Source organism: Camelus bactrianus, chromosome X, assembly GCF_048773025.1.
Source record: "Camelus bactrianus isolate YW-2024 breed Bactrian camel chromosome X, ASM4877302v1, whole genome shotgun sequence".
NCBI lineage: Eukaryota > Metazoa > Chordata > Mammalia > Artiodactyla > Camelidae > Camelus > Camelus bactrianus.
In genome coordinates, this window is record NC_133575.1 from 85,354,025 (window position 1) to 85,371,094 (window position 17,070).

General features: G+C 35.1%; 1 protein-coding gene across 10 annotated transcripts in view; it reads right to left on the minus strand.

The window, feature by feature from the left end:
• PWWP3B (PWWP domain containing 3B) overlaps positions 1 to 17,070 on the minus strand; it is a 97,633-nt gene that overhangs the window by 47,322 nt on the left and 33,241 nt on the right. For 2 of the 10 annotated variants that reach the window (XR_006727976.2, XR_006727978.2), the window contains exons 6-7: positions 14,551 to 14,627; positions 3,050 to 3,163 (exon numbers count right to left, since the gene is read on the minus strand). The gene's annotated coding sequence lies outside the window, so the exon portion shown is untranslated. Of the gene's footprint in view, positions 1 to 1,120; positions 3,164 to 14,550; positions 14,628 to 17,070 lie in introns of those variants that run through there. The other 8 variants (XR_006727979.2, XR_006727977.2, XR_012504874.1 and 5 more) reach the window with 8 other exon arrangements.

Sequence of the window (17,070 nt, forward strand, 5' to 3'; positions counted from 1 at the left end):
CCGTGCTTCCTAATCAGCAAGCTACCCAGAAAGACATCTGCAGACTTGAGTTCCGGCTCTGCCTCTCACTAGCTCTGTTACTTTCAGTATAACCTTTCTGTTTCCTAGTCTCCTCTTCTTAGTTTTATTTGCAGGGAGTATTTTTTAACACCACAGAGAATCCTCTCAATTTAACAGTTTTCTACATAAAACTCACAATTAGTCCATGTTTCAATAGGCCAATTTTCTTTAAGCATTATATTTAATTCCTTCCTTTCCCTGTAACCTCGAAGACTCGAGATTTCCTAAAGCCCCTGTAACTGTAAATGACTCAGACATTGGTTATGGGGTTTAAAAGGCAACGTTACTTCCTTTTTCTGGAAGTGAGAGGTATGTGACTTGGATGTGTGATTCTTTCAGCATCTATTTAATGTCTCTCTGTTGTGCTCCAGGAGAGAACTGACTGTTGTTATGATTATTCATTGCACTGTTTTCATAGTAAAATAAACAACTGGAAGCAAAGTGCCATTATTGGGGGTAGAATAAGTTATACAAAGTCAAGGCCAAAATGAAATATTATGCATCAAAGAAAAGAATGAGATGAATCTTAACTATATTAATACAGAAAGAAATATAATCAAATGTAAAAATCATATTACACACCAAAGAGACAAAATATCATTAATGTAAAAATCCCAGATGGAAAACAATACTCTCTATTATTTTCTTAGGACATACAGACATATCCATATCTATGGAAAAAGATTTTGAATGGTACATACAGAACTGATAAAATAGATTTGATCTGAAAGAAGTGGAGGAAGAAGAGGATGCTCAGCTGATGAGAGCTGACTCTAATATTAGAGTCACATTGTAAGGTTTAACCAGGAGAATGTATTTCTATTTTATTTATACACCAAAATATTACTTCCTGAAAAATGATGAAAAAATATTTAAAAAAATTTTAGGAATATATTTAAAGAATTGAAAAAACTGGGGGGAGGGTAGAGCTCAGTGGTAGAGTGCATGCTTAGCATGCACAAAGTCCTGGGTTCAAGCCTCAGTACCTCCATTAAAAAAATAAATGAATAAATGAAATCTAATTACCCCTCCTTAAAAAAAGAATTGAAAAATGGGATAGTATTTTTTTAAAACATTTTTTATTGAGTTATAGTCATTTTATAATGTTGTGTCAAATTCCAGTGCAGAGCACAACTTTTCAGTTATACATGAACATATATATATTCATTATCACTTTTTTTTTCACTGTGAGCTACCATAAGATCTTGTATATATTTCCCTGTGCTATACAGTATAATCTTGTTTATCTATTCTACATTTTGAAATCCCAGTCTATCCCTTCCCACCCCCCAGCCCCTTTGCAACCACAAGTTTGTATTCTATGTCTATGAGTCTGTTTCTGTTTTGTATTTATGTTTTGTTTGTTTGTTTTTTCTTAGGTTCCACATATGAGGGATCTCATATGGTATTTTTCTTTCTCTTTCTGGCTTACTTCAGTTAGAATGACATTCTCCAGGGACATCCATGTTGCTGCAAGTGGCGTTATATTGTCGTTATGTTGTTGTTTTTTATGGCTTAATAGTATTCCATTGTATAAATATACCAAATCTTCTTTATCCAGTCATCTGTTGATGGACATTTTAGGCTGTTTCCATGTCTTGGCTATTGTAAATAGTGCTGCTATGAACACTGGTGTGCAGGTGTCATCCTGAAGTAGGGTTCCTTCTGGTTATATGCCCAGGAGCGGGATTCCTGGGTCATATGGTAAGTCTATTCCTAGTCTTTTGAGGAATCTCCATACTGTTTTCCACAGTGGCTGCACCAAACTGCCTTCCCACCAGTAGTGTAAGAGGGTTCAAAAATGGGACAATATTAATACAACATAAAAGAGAATTGAAGGGGAATAGCTTTGAAAAACAGATTATCTGGCAACTATTCATTATCAAAGAAACTATTCAATTAAGAAATTGTATAGAGCTAAGAACATAGGTTAAACAAAAACATTAGAAAAACGGATAGAACTAGAGATAGTGACAAATTCAATAATAAATAAAATTTACTGAAATGTATAAATCAATAATTTTAAAACAGATTAGTCAGACTGAACAGAGAAAAAAGTAGCTGGATGAAATGTAAAAAATTCTACTGATAAAGTGGAGAGGCAACAGAATGAAAATGTAGAAAATAATATAAGAAATTTATAAGACACGGTGCAAAGGAGAGTGACAGTGACTGAGGAAGAAGACAAGATGGATCAGCATTTCTCCAAAAAATGTTGAGGTAAATCAAGTTGCAGATTCACAGGGTGATCCTGAAAAGCACAGGCTAAGAGGAAACCTGAAAAGCCACTACAGGAAAAAAAGACACAATATTAGTCAGAGTCCTATCACAGACAGATGTGTATCAGTCAGTGCAGTCAGGGAAACAGAAACCAAATGGGTTAGTAAGAGTGGGGATTTAATAGAGAGAATTGGCTCAACAGGCTTGGGACATCTAAATAGACATAAATTGAAGATTAAAGATACAGCAGGCAAACCAAGGGAAGATCTGAAAGCCTATAGGAGGGGAGGATGGTTCCCTCAGTGCTAGGACACAGACTTCTGAGGAAAAGAGACTGCTTAACTTGTGTTGGATGCTAAAAGGGCTCAGCAAAGGGAAATCCACAAACCAGGAAACCTGTCTCTGCATAAGGGAGCTGCCTGGATGGTGCCGAGCCATACAATCTCAGAGAAGGACTCCAGTCCACACAGACCTCTAAGGAAAGGGAGATCCCAGAAGACTGCTGCTGTAGGGCTTTCTGTTGGTGCAATCATGGGTGCCTTGGAGTTGGCAGATAAACAGAAAAATGGACATTTCTGAAGGTCCTTTGTTGGGATGACACTATGAGGAATGGGAAACAGAGAGGGAAGTCTCTCTCTCTCTCTCTGTCATTCTCTCCCTCTCTCTCTCCTTTCTGTTTTAACTATTTTATCTTGAGTGAATTACAGTGAGGCCAGATGCAGATCAAGAGAGAGAAGTCAGAAAGAATGCTACCGTGTTTAATACTCACAGTTCCCTGGTGAGAACACAGCATGCCACGAAGTGTCACTCAGGAGAAGCATCGGGTCAGTCTCAAGGCAGAGGGAGAAGGGGAGACTGTGGGCAAGAGCCTTCATCACAGATTCTGGGGGAAGAAACAGGAGAGGCAAGGTAAGCAGGTTTAGGATTGACCAGTTTGAATAATTTCATCAGGCTCTAGGGCATGAGGGCTGTCCCTGTTGTCTGGTACCTGGTCCTGGGATGATAGTGCAGGAATATAATAGTCTAGAGTGTGAGAGTCCAATAAGGGAGGTGGTTGGGGGTGTGGCCTGAATAGGCTGCTTGAGAAAGGGAACTGATAGGACTCTAGTGAGGCCCTCAAAACTGAGTCAAGACAGAATTTTTAAAAAGATTTGTTTGCTTATTTATTTATTTAGTGGTAAAAGGCACATAACATAAATTTTCCATCTTAAATTTTTAAAAATTTACAGTTCATTGTTATTAAATACACTCATATTGTTGTGCAACCATCACCACCATCCATCCCCATAAGTCTTTTCATCTTATAAAACTGAAACTCTATACCCATTAAAAAATAACTCCCCATTCTCCCCTCCCCCTCAGGTGCTGGAAACCACCATTCGACCTTCTGTCTCTATGATTTTGACTACTCTAAGAACTTCATATAAGTGGAATCACATAGTATTTTTCTTTTTCTGACTGGCTTCTTGTCACTTAGCATTATGTCTTCAAGGTTCATCCATGTTGTAGCATATGTCAGAATTTCCTTTTTTTGGTAAGGTTTTTAAAGGCTGAATATGGTATGGATATACCACATTTTGCTTATCCATTCATTCATTGACAGACACTTGGGCTGCTTCCACATTTTAGCTGTTGTGAATAATGCTGCTATGAACATGGGTTTACAAAAGTCTCCTTGAGATGCTGCCTTCAATTCTTTTGGATCTCCATCCAGAAAAATTGCTCAATTCTATGGTAATTCAATTTTTATTTTTTTGAGGAGCCATCATACTGTTTTCCACAGCAGCAGCTGTACCATTTTACATTCCCACCAACAGTGTACGAGGGTTCCAACTTCTCCACATCCTTGCCAGCACTTGTTGAGCATCTTTATTATAGTTCTTTTGAATTCTCTTTCAGTTAATCATATATCTACATTTCATTTAGGGTTAGTTTCTGGAACTTTTTTTGTTTGGAACATATTTCCCTGCTTCTTCATTTTCCTTGATTCTTTGTGTTGGTATCTGTGCATTAGACAAAAAAGCCATCTCTTCTAGTCTTCACAGACTGGCCTCATAAAGGAGAAGACCAGCACCGGTTACCTTGGCCAAAGATTCTGGAGGCCTCTCAAAGCTTTGTGCTAGTCCAAACAACCGTCTTTGTTCTTAGCCATCCAGAGGTATCTGATCACTCCCCAGGGAGAAGCTGGAAGCTGTTATTTATCACCTGCTTGCACTGTGCTGAGTTGATGGGTGGAGCTAGAGTGAGTTTTAGCTTGCTAGTTCAAACTGCAGACTTTTTCCTTAGTGTCTACAGTATTCTGGGTCCTATCAACACTCAGACAGGCAAGGCAGAAACCAGTACCTCAGGAATCCCCCAGCAAAGTAGAACATTGGACATATGGCCCAGTTCTTGCTTTCCCTCCCCAAGTACAAGCTTGGAGCTGAGAGTGCCTTATGATCATATGGCCTTGTGACAGATGTAGTGCTTGAAAGAGGGTGTCTCGAATTTTCCTACTGGCTTACATGTGGCTGGTTTCACTCTCACTCTGGATCCTGGAGCCTCTCAGCTAGTTTCTGGATTTCTTTCAAAGAGAGTTGATCAGTGTATTGTTCAATTAGTGTGTCATTGCTTTATTGATATACTGCTTTCAAGTTCATGGATTTCTACTCTTATTTTTATTATTTCATTCTTCCTGCTTGTTGTGGGTATAATATGCTCTTCTTTTTCTAATTTCTTAATGTGGTAATTCAGATCATTGATTAGGGATCTTTCCTTCTTTCCTATTCATGATATAGATTTCTAAGTATTGTTTTAGAAGCATCACAAAAATTTGCATAAGTTGTGTTTCATTTTTATTCCATTCAAAATAGTGTCTAATTTTCCTTATGGTTTCCCCTTTGACATATTGAGTTACTTACGAATGATGTTTAATTTTAAAACAATGGGGATTAAAAAATTTTTTTTATAATTTATTTCTAGTTTAATTCCATTATGGTCAGAGAAGATATTTTGTATAATTTTAGTATTTTCATCTTACTGAGGATTTTTCATGGTCTAAAATATATGTATATAGATAGGTACACAGACGTGGATGTAGGTGTAGATGTAGTATAGATATAGGTATATATATCCACGCATTCTATTCAAATTTTATTGTTGTATTCAGTGGCAGAGATGGGTGGCATGTGCTTATTTTGTATTACCTGGAACCAGAACCAACGTTCCCATTTCCATATGTTTCTCCCACTATTTTCATCTCACAAACACACACAAAGCCTACAAACCAACTCCCTTTTCTTCAGAAGACTAAATATAAATCTTTATACCCAGAAGCCAATAGTCAAGGCTTACTTTAAATGCCAGAGCACTAGAAAGTAAAGATGTATAAAATATACTCCACTGTTTGATGAATACGCCCTGCATATATAAATATCCCAGTAATGCAGTGGAAAAATTATGTTTGTCACAAATGTGAGCACAAAACTCTCCTTTGCTTTAAAAAAAACCTGGGGGGAGGTTATAGCTCGGTGGTAGAGCACATGCTTAGCATGCATGAAGTCCTGGGTTCAATCCCCAGTACCGTCATTAAAATAAATAAATAAATAAATAAACCTAATTACCTCCCCCTTCATCCTCCCCGCCCAAAAAAACGATAAATACATTGAAAAACCCTACATTTTACTATGCTGAGTAGTTCAATCACATATCAGCTGGACTCTGAATCTGGATAAACAAAATGTATTCTCATTGTGTTTCACCTGGGCCAATAACTTACCCCAAACTTCCCAATTTTAAGGGAAAATCTTTTTCAACTTCTCATTTAGTTTAATACTCTCTTTTATCCTAAAACTCCAAATATAATTGAATGTTTCTTTTAATACAAAGGCGAGTTTATATAAAAATGACATATAAATACATTTGAAGATAATTGCTTTTGAAATACACTGAGAGATTAGAATTCTTTCAGAGTGTAGCCTGTGCTCTGTATTGTTGGCCAAAGAACAGAAATGACAAAAGCCTTTCAAGAGAAATCTCACAGAAAAAGCAGTTTATTCTCAATGTCTAGTACAGTGATTTTTAAATTTGAAACTTTGGATTATCTCCCAAAGTTCCTGAAATGGAAGAATCCACAAAAATATTTCCCACATTTCTCTTCCTGCTAATTATTTATATTTATATTAAGTCATCCTGGAAAACTAATGATTTGAACAGCTTTATTTTTCTTTTTGAGATTAATACAGCAGATGTGTTAAGAACTCTTTTATGGTCCCTAGATTAGAATCAATTGAAAAATAAGATGGGTGACAGAGAGGTGGACATAAAATGTTTACTTTATTCCTGATATTTAACCAAAATGTTTGCAAATAATTCCCCTTTGAGCTAGACAAATTTACTTATTCAATCTCTGATACTGCTAGAAAATCACTGCCTTCACCATCTCCTAGCACCACAGAACAGGTCCATTTTAACTTATGGCATAAAGAAAGCCAGAATGAACTCTTATTGTAGACAGATTCAGAGACAAAAGAAGGGACTGATCCAGGCATACTCAGTGTCTTCTCCCAAGCTCACCATTCATCCTCCCCAAGGGAGAGAACGTTAGGGAGAGAGAGCAGGAGTGTTACTGTGAAGTCCTGCAACAAGGAAATAAGTACCGAGGGAAATAGAGGAGCTTTGAGCCACTGTCATTCCAAAGTTTTGTAAGATCTTTGTTCTTTTAACTCACATGTTTTAATCATTAGTTAAACTTACAATAAGCCAAGTGGGTAGCTGGGTATCCTGTCACCAAATTTTACTAGAAGTGTCTTTTCTTTTTCTCCAGCATATTGAAACTTTCTTACTTGCTTACTGAGCCCTGTGCTACTGGCACTGCAGTCAGTATTACCATCAATTCATTGTGGCCTTTGTCCAGCCACCTTGCCACCCATGCTCTCACTAGCAAGATTTCCCACACCCATAACAGCAAATTTTTCATTTACAAACATAACCCTGCTGTCTCTGTAGCCCTGGTCTCCTACTCTAAGTTCACTCCCTCTCCTACTTCCCATCCTCGCTTACATTCATCTATGTTGTTCAATGTATTTCATCAGAAGTTCTAATATAAGATCACGTTTAGATAGACCAACAATAAAATGACCAGAATGTAGAGATGCTCCAAATGTGAAAACAAAAGAAAAAGCTCTCATTTCCCTTTATGAATTTCCCATAAATAAACTCCAAAGACTTTAATAAAAATTGTTTTGCTCCTATGTCAAATTAAATTAAAGCCTAGAGGTTTTAAACTCCTCCATCATGTTTTTTTTTTTCTATTTAATTTTGGCCAAAGGTGTTCCTGACACCTGGGTAAGGCTGAACTTATGTCAACAGCTCCGTCCTCCAATGTATTACATTGGAATGAGCATAGCGTTTTTTTAAAAAAATCACTTGGTTGAGGTATGATTGACATAAAAAGCTGTACATTTTAAATGTATACAGTTTTGAGTTTGCAGGTAAATATACAACCATGAAAACGTTATCACAGTCTATGTCATAAAAATATCCATCACCTCCAAAAGTTTTCTTTATTACTATTATTTTTTGTGATAAAAGCACTTCATAAGATCTACCCTCTCAACAAATTTTTAAGTATTCAGTGCATTATTAACTATAGGCATGATGCTGTATAGTAGATCTCTAGGACTTATTTATTTTGCATAACTGTTTGTACCCTTTGATTAATGCCTCTCTGTTGGTAAAGTGTTTTTAAGCCTCAGAAATCACAGGAATTGAATGACAGGTTTCTCATGAGCTTCATTTAAAAATACAGAGAAAGAACAGGTCTCAAAAGATTTGATTTCCATAATACTCCTTCATTTAATTCATTTAAAAATATTTTTGGGATACCTCAAGTTCTAGGCACTGCTCAAGGCACTGGATATGAAGCAGAAATAAGAGAGGCAAAAATCCCTGTGGTCCTGAAGCTGGCATCCTAGAAAGCTCATAAATGTAAGTAGAACAGAAGCAACTTCCAGAATTTTAAAGCAATTATGCCATGGAAAATTACGTTCCCAGAACACAGTACATGGTGTTACCAAAGACCGTAGCAACAACTGTATGGTATTTGATGAAAAGAGGGTGCATGGACACAATCTTAGCTTCACAGTAATGTCAATAATTTATGCAACATGTTTAAATGATAAAACCTAATCATAAATTCAATGGGAGAAATCTCCTTTTAAGAGGGCAATTATGGAACTATATTATTTAAACATCTATGGATGAGTGGGAAAGACCCACTCATGAATACTGACTCCTCTATCAGAGGGTGTCATTTGAGATACTGCTATCTTCTAAGTTTAGAAATTTGCAATGATTGGCAACCCCAGTCACTAGTTCCTACCTGAAGTGCCTACCTTTACTATTTAGTATATTTAAGTCCTCTTAATTTCCATTTCTAGTCAATGATTCTGCTATGATGATACTTAATACATACGGGTTTTGTTTAGTGACACAGCTTCCAGACTACGTCATGAGTGTACATTTTTATCCTATGCCATAATAACTGCTACCACATATTCATACAAAGGAATTGTATAGACCTGTGAAATCTGCTTAGGACAAATGTTAGTTCAGTAAGGTTACAGGATAAATCATCAACACACAAAAATCAATTGTATTTCGATATGTTGACAATTGACATGCAGAAATGAAAATTAAAAAAACAAATACTTTTTTTTTTACTTTTTTAACTGACATATAGTCAGTTTACAATGTTGTGTTAATTTCTGGTGTACAGCACAATGCTTTACTCATACGTGAATATACATATATTCGTTTTCATATTCTTTTTCACCATAAGATGTTACAAGATATCAAATATAGTTCCCTGTGCTATATAGTATAAACTTGTTTATCTATTTTGTATATACCAGTCAGTATCTGCAAATCTCGAACTCCCAATTTATCCCTTCCAACTGACGTCCCCCTTGGTAACCGTAAATTTGTTTTCTAAGTTTGTGAGTCTGTTTCTATTTTATAAATAAGTTCATTTCTCTTTTTTTTTATATTCCACATATGAGTGATATCATATGCTATGTTTCTTTCTCTGTCTGGCTTACTGCACTTAGAATGACATTCTCCAGGGCCATCCATGTTGCTGCAAAGGGCATTATTTTCTTATTTTTTATGGCTGAGTAGTATTCCACTATATAAATATACCACTTCTTCTATATCCAGTCATCTGTCGATGGACCTCTAGGTTGCTTCCATGTCTTGGCTATTGTAAATAGTGCTGCTGTGAACATTGGGGTGCAGGTACTTTTTGAATTAAGGTTCCCGCTGGATTTATGCCCAGGAGTGGGATTGCTAGATCATGTGGTAAGTCTATTTTTAGTCTTTTGAGGAATCTCCATACTGTTTTCCACAATGGCTGCACCAAACTTCATTCCCACCAGTGTAGGAGGGTTCCCATTTCTCTACACCCTCTCCAGCATTTATCATTTTTGGACTTTGAAATGATGGCCATTTTGACTGGTGTTAGGTGGTACTTCATTGTAGTTTTGATTTGCATTTCTCTGATAATTAGCGATATTGAGCATTTTTTCATGTTCCTATTGGCCATTTGTATGTATTCATTGGAGAATTACTTGTTTAGTTCTTCTGTCCATTTTTGGATTTGGTTGTTTGCTTTTTTCTTATTAACTTGTATGAGCTGTTTATATATTCTGGAGATTAAGCCCTTGTCAGTCTCATCTTTTGCAAAAATTTTCTCCCATTCCATATGTTGTCATTTTGTTTTGCTTATGGTTTCCTTTGCTGTGCAAAAGCTTGTAAGTTTAATTTGTTTATTTTTTATTTTATTTCTATTGTTTGGGTAGACTGCCCTAGGAGAACATTGCTGAGATGTATGTCAGATAATGTTTTGCCTATGTTTTCTTCTAAGAGGTTTATAATGTCTTGTCTTATGTTTAAGTCTTTAAGCCATTTTGAGTTTATTTTTTGTATGGTGTGAGGGAGTGTTCTAACTTCATTGATTTACATGCAGCTGTCCAGTTTTCCCAACACCATTTGCTGAAGAGACTGTCTTTATTCCATTGTGTGTTCTTGCTTCCATTATCAAAGATTAATTGACCAAAAGTTTGTGGGTTCATTTCTGGGCTCTCTGTTCTGTTCCATTGGTACATATGTCTGTTTTTATGCCAATACCATGCTGCTTTAATTACTGTAGCTCTGTAGTATTGTCTGAAGTCCAGGAGATTTATTCCTCCAGCTTAATTCTTTTTCTTCAGTAATGCTTTGGCAACTCTGGGTCTTTTGTGATTCCATAAATATTTTAGGATGATTTGTTCTAGTTCTGTGAAAAATGTTCTGGGTAATTTGATAGAGATTGCATTAAATCTGTAGATTGTCTTGGGCAGTATGGCCATTTTAACAATATTGATTCTTCCAATCCAAAAGCATGGGATACCTTTCCATTACTTTAAGTTTTCTTTAATTTCCTTAATCAATGAAAAAACATGTACTTTATAACTCCAAATAAATGAAAATACTTAGGCATACACTTGTTAAAACATGTACAGGATCTTTGTGCTGGTAATTACAAATAATGAAAGAAATAAAAGAAGATCTACATGAATGGAGAGGCATACTGTGTTCTTGGATTCGATGACTCAACTTAGTAAAGTCTTTAGTAAAAGTAGGAAAGATGTAAATTTCCCTGTAGATTTATTGCAGTTCCTATGAAAATCTCAGTAAGTCTTTTGTAGGTATAGATAGCCTTATTCAAAATTGTATATATAAAGGCACAGGATTTATCATAATCAAAACAATTTTGTAAAGGAAGAATGATACCATTTTACACAATGTTGTATGTATCTATATTTATAACTATTTCATAATGAAGATATTTTCATATTGGTGGAGAGATAGATACATAGTTCAAGGGAACAGAATAGACAACCCAGAAATAGACTCATACAACTATGCTCAACTGATTTTTGACAGAGGTGTAGAAACAATCCAGTAGAAGAAGGATCGGCTTTTCAACAAATGGTGTGGAGTAATTGGCCATTGATAAGCAAAAAATAAACTTTGACTCAAACATAACACTTAGTTTAGGAACTTAACTCAAAATGGAGCACAGCCTTAAATGTAAAACAAAACTATAAATTTCTGGGAAAAAAAGTATAAGAGAAAATCTTTGGGCGATAAGATTAAGCAGAGTTCTTACACCAAAAGGATAATGGAAAAAAAAAGGGAAAAATGATCAATTAGACCTCATCAAAATTGAGAGCTTTTGCCCTTGAAAGTCTATGTGAAGAAGATGAAAAGAAAAGCTACAAAGTGGACAAACATTTGCACAGTACATATCCAACAAAGGACTAACATTTAGATATATTAGAGAACTCTCAAAACTCAACTGTAAATAGAAACTAGAAAGTGGGTGAAAGACATGAACAGACATTTCACCAAACAGAATATAGAGATGGAAAACAAGCACATGAAAAGGTATTCAATATATTTAGCCACTGGAGAAATGCAAATTAAAACCACAATGTGATATCACTACATACTTATTAGAGGAGCTAAAATAAAAGATAGTAGCAGTGCCAACTATTGGTGAAGCTGCAGAGAAATAGGATCACTCATATATTGCTAGCGGCAAGGTGAAATGGTACACACATTCTGGAAAATTGTTTGGCATATTCTTATAAAGCTGAACATGCAATTATTACAGGACCCAGCATTTGCACTTTTGGACATTTTTCTCAGAGAAATGAAGATTTATTTTCACAAAAAAATAGTCACACAAATGTTCACAGCAGCTTTATTTGTAATAGTCTAGAATGAAAACAACTCAGTTATCCTTCACAGGGTAAAGGGTTAAAGAAACTATAGTACAGCCATTCCAGTCATAGTGTGGAATACTACTCAGTAATAAACTAAACATGTTATATACACAGCAACTTGAATAAATCTCCAGGAAATTATGATGACTGAAAAAAGACAAACACAAAAGGATATAAATCTTATTATTTCATTTATAACATTTTTGAAATAATATTTGGGAAATGGAGGAGAGATTAGTGTTTGCCACTGATTAGGGATGGGCAAAGGAGGAGAGGGAGGTGAGTATGTTTATAAAAGAGCAATAAAAGAGATCTTTGTGGTGTTGAAACTGTTCAGTGTCTTGACTGCTGTGGTGAATACACAAAACCACTCAGGGAAAAAGATGTATATGATTAAATACACACACACAAACTCAAATAAAACTGAGGAAATCTGAGTCAGACTAGTGGACTGTGTCAATATAAATATCTTTGTTGTGATATTATGCTATACTTTTGCAAAGTGTTACCAGTGAGGCAAATTGGACAACAAAATGTACAAAGAATCTCATTAATGATTTATTATAACTGCTTGTGAATGTAGTTATTTCACAAAAATTTAATTAAAAAAAAGTTTTAAAAAACATAATGTAGCAAGAAAAATGGTAGAGTAGGTAATGACAAAAAACTTGTCCTCCCCAAAAGTAATTAATAAATGGGGAAAAACCTGTCAGAATCAACTTTTTTTTTTGCTTTTTTTAAAAATTGAAGTATAGTCAGTTTACAATGTTGTGTCAATTTTTGGTGTACAGCATAATTTTTCAGTCAATTATAAACATACATATAATTCTTTTTATATTCATTTCTATTATAGGTTACTATAAGATATTAAATATAGTTCCCTGTGCTATACAAATATAAATTTGTTGCTTGCCTATTTTATACATAGTGTTAGTGTCTACAAATATCAAACTCCCAATTTATCCTTTCCCACCCCCTGTCCCCTCTGGTAACCATAAGTTTGTTTTCTATGTCTGTGACTCTGTGTTTTGTAAATAAGTTCATTTATTTCATTTTTTAGATTCTACATATAAGTAATATCATATGATATTTTTCTTTCTCTTTCTGGCTTACTTCACTTAGAATGACGATCTCCAAGTCCATCCATGTTGCTGCCAATGGCGTTATTTTATTCTTTTTTATGGCTGAGTAGTATTAAATTGTATAAATATACCATAACTTTTTTATCCAGTCATCTGTTGGTAGACATTTAGGTTGCTTCCATGTTTGGCTATTGTATATAGTGCTGCTATGAATATCGGGGTGCACGTATCTTTTTAAATTAGAGTGTCTTCCAGATATGTGCTCAGGAGTGGGATTGCTGGATCATATGATAACTCTAGTTTTTTAAGGAATCTCCATACTGCTTTCCATAAAAGTTGTACCAAACTGACTTCTGACCAACAGTGTAGGAGGGTTCCCTTTTCTGCATACCTTCTCCAGCATTTATTGTTTGTGGACTTTTTAAAAAAATTGTTTTTAATGAAGTGTAGTTGATTTACAATGTTAGTTTCAGGTGTACAGTAAAGTGATTCAGTTATACCTACACATACATATGTATTTTTTTCTTTTCAGATTCTTTTCCATTATATGTTATTATAAGAAATTGAGTATAGTTCCCTGGTGCTATACAGTAGGTCCTTGTTGGTTATCTATTTTTTATATAGTAGCTTGTATCTGCTAATCCCAAGCTCCTAATTTATCCCTCCCTGCCCTTTCCCTTTGGTAACCAGAGTTTGTTTTCTATGCCTGTGAGTCTTTTTTGGGGTTATAAATAGAATCTGTATTTTTTTAGATCACATATAAGTGATATCATATATTTGTCTTTCTCTGTCTGACTTACTTCACTTAATATGATAATCTTTAGGTCCACCATGTTTCTGCAAATGGCATTATTTCATTCTTTTTATGGCTGAGTAATATTCTATTGTAGGTATGTGTGTATATATATGTATACACACACATGTACCACATCTTCTTATATTTAGGTTGTTTTCATGTCTTGACTACTGTAAATAGTGCTGCTATGAACATTGGGGTTTGTGGACTTTTGAATGATGGCCAATTTGACTGGTGTGAGTTTGTACCTCATTGTAGTTTTGATTTCTCTGATAATCAGCAATATTGAGCATTTTTTCATGTGCCTATTGACCATTTGTATATTTTCACTGGAGAATTGTTTGTTTAAGTCTTCTGCCCATTTTTGGATTGAGTTATTTGTTGTTTTGTTATTAAGTTGTATGCGCTGTTTGTGTATTCTGGATATTAAGCTCTTGTCAGTTACATCATTTGCAAATATTTTCTCCCATCAGTTCTTTTGTAAGAACTATGGGCACTAAATGAAAGCTTGCAGTGACCAGGACAAGAATCAAGGAAAAACAGCTGAATCTTGGTAAGATAGTTTTGTGACATTTTAACTTACCTTGGCTGCAACTTCCATTCCTCAATTTGGTGGTGGCATTGAAGACAACAAGCTGTATTCTTGTGTAGGTAGCTGTGCTAGAAGGATAATAGAAACCTTATTCTAAAAGAAAGGTGGTTGATTGTTTTGATCTCTTTGGTGGATCCCTGGAGTACTGGGTTAAAGGCTTGCTCTTATCACACCTAACTTACCCAGCCTTGAGGCAGTTACAGGGTACATTTTTTGAAAACATTTAAATGCAAATATATTAGTTGCTGTTGCCCAGGGTAATGGATTACAGTTGGGACAATTAATAGACTAACTAAAATGCCTAGGAGTAAAGGCTGGGGATGATATATTTGGGAAATAAGGGCTAGCAAAACGATGACTTATTCCTGGGAATACAGAAAGCCTCCTACAAGCCCAGGGTACAGTGCATACTTAGAAAAGATCTGAGAAGGCTATAAATTGTCATCTCTGACTTCTATGCTCTGTGCAAGCGAAAAAAGGAGGAAAGGCAGAGTTACAAACTTACAGGCTCAGTGCTGAAGGCATGCTCCAACATATACAAAGGCCCCATCTGCAAACACTGGGATTTAAAAAATTTCAGACGTTTAAGGAAATCTCTGTCAGATCACTAGCTGACTACTAAGCAAGCGGAAGAAAAAGGAGACTTAAATGTTTACAACATGACAAGGAATTCAGACTTTACAAAATTAGTCCAGAAGTCACTAAACAAACAACAACTACTACTACTACTAAGGAAAAAAAAAACTACAACAATAAAGCTGGAAGAGGGAGAAGAAACTTATTTACTGAGTGGCCCAGTTGTCAAATTCAAAATGTCCAGTTTACAACAAAAAATTAAGAGATAAACAAAAAGACAAGAAAGCATCATCCATACACAGGAAAAAGACAGCAGAAACTGCTCCTGAAGAAGCCCAGCATTTCCTTCACACCAAAACCAGACAAAGATATTACAAAAAAGGAAAACTATAGAACAATACCTTTCATGAACATGGGTACAAAAATCTGCAACAAAATCCTAGCAAGTTGAATCCAACAATGTATATAAAAAAAATACATCATGACCAAGAGAGAGTTATTACAGGTATATAAAAGGGCTGGTTTATCATTCAAAAATTAGTTAATGTAATTCATCACATCAACAGGCTAAATAAGAAAAACTGCAGGATTATATCAACAGACACAGAAAAAGCTTTTGATAAAAGCTGACACAGATTCATGATGAAAACTCAGAACAAGCTAGGAATAGAGGGGAACTTCCTAAGCTTGATAAACAATATCTACAGAAAACCAACGACTAACATAACACTTAATGATGAGAAAGTAGATGCTTTCCTCCTTAAGTTGATGAACAAAGCAAGACGGCCACTTTCACTATGCCTTTTCAACATTGTACTGAGAGTCCTGGTTAATGCAATTAGATAACAAAAGGGAATAAAGGAATACAGATTGGAAAGGAAGAAATAAAACTCTCTTTGTTCGTAGAAGACATCATTATCAATGAAGAAAATCCCAAAAGAATCAACAAAGATGTCCGGGAATTGGTAGACATTTATGCAAAGTTGCAGGATAGAACGGTAATATACAGAAGTCAATTGCTTTCCTATACGTCAGCAATGAACAACTGGAAATTAAAATTAAAAACACATCACCATTTATATTAGTACAAAAAATGAAATACTTAAGCATGCATTTTATAAAATATGTATAAGATCTTTATGAGGAAAATTATAAAATTTTCACAAAAGAAATAAAAAATGTAAATAGGTATTTCATGTGCATGAGTAGAAGACTCGTATTGTTAAGATATCAGGTCTTCCCTACTTGATCTATAGACTCAACACAATCCCAATCAAAATTCCACCAAATTATATTATGGATAAAGAAAACACTGATTCTAAAATTAATAGGGACAGGCAAAAGGCCCAGAATAGCCAACAGAATGTCCTATTATTTTCCTTTTTCTTGACTAATTGCTCTGGTTAGAACTTCCAGAATAAAATTTCAAAGAAATGGTGAAAGCAGTCATTCTTGTCTGGTTTCTGATCTCAGAGGGAAAGATTTCAGTCTTTCATCAGTATATGTGATATTAGGTGTGGATTTTTCTTAGAAGCCCTTTATCAGTTTGAGGGAGTTCCTTACTATTCTGAGATTGTTGAGTGTTTTTTTCTGTATCAGCAGAAATGATCATGTGGGGTTTTCCTTTATTCTATTAACATGGTGTGTTACATTGTTTGATTTTTGTATGATAAGTAACCCTTGAATTCCTGGGACAAATTCCACTTGGTTATAGTATCTAATCTATTAAATTTACTGTTGTATTCAGCTTGCTGGTATTTTGTTGAGGATTTTTGCATCTATATTCATGGGGGATATTAGTCTGTAGTTTTCATGTGTGGTTTTTGTCTGCCATTAAGAACAGGGTAATGCTCGCCTCAAAATGAGTAAGGAAGAATTCCCTCCTCCTCTATTTTTTTCAAAGTTTCTTAGAAGGATAAATGTCCATTATTCTTT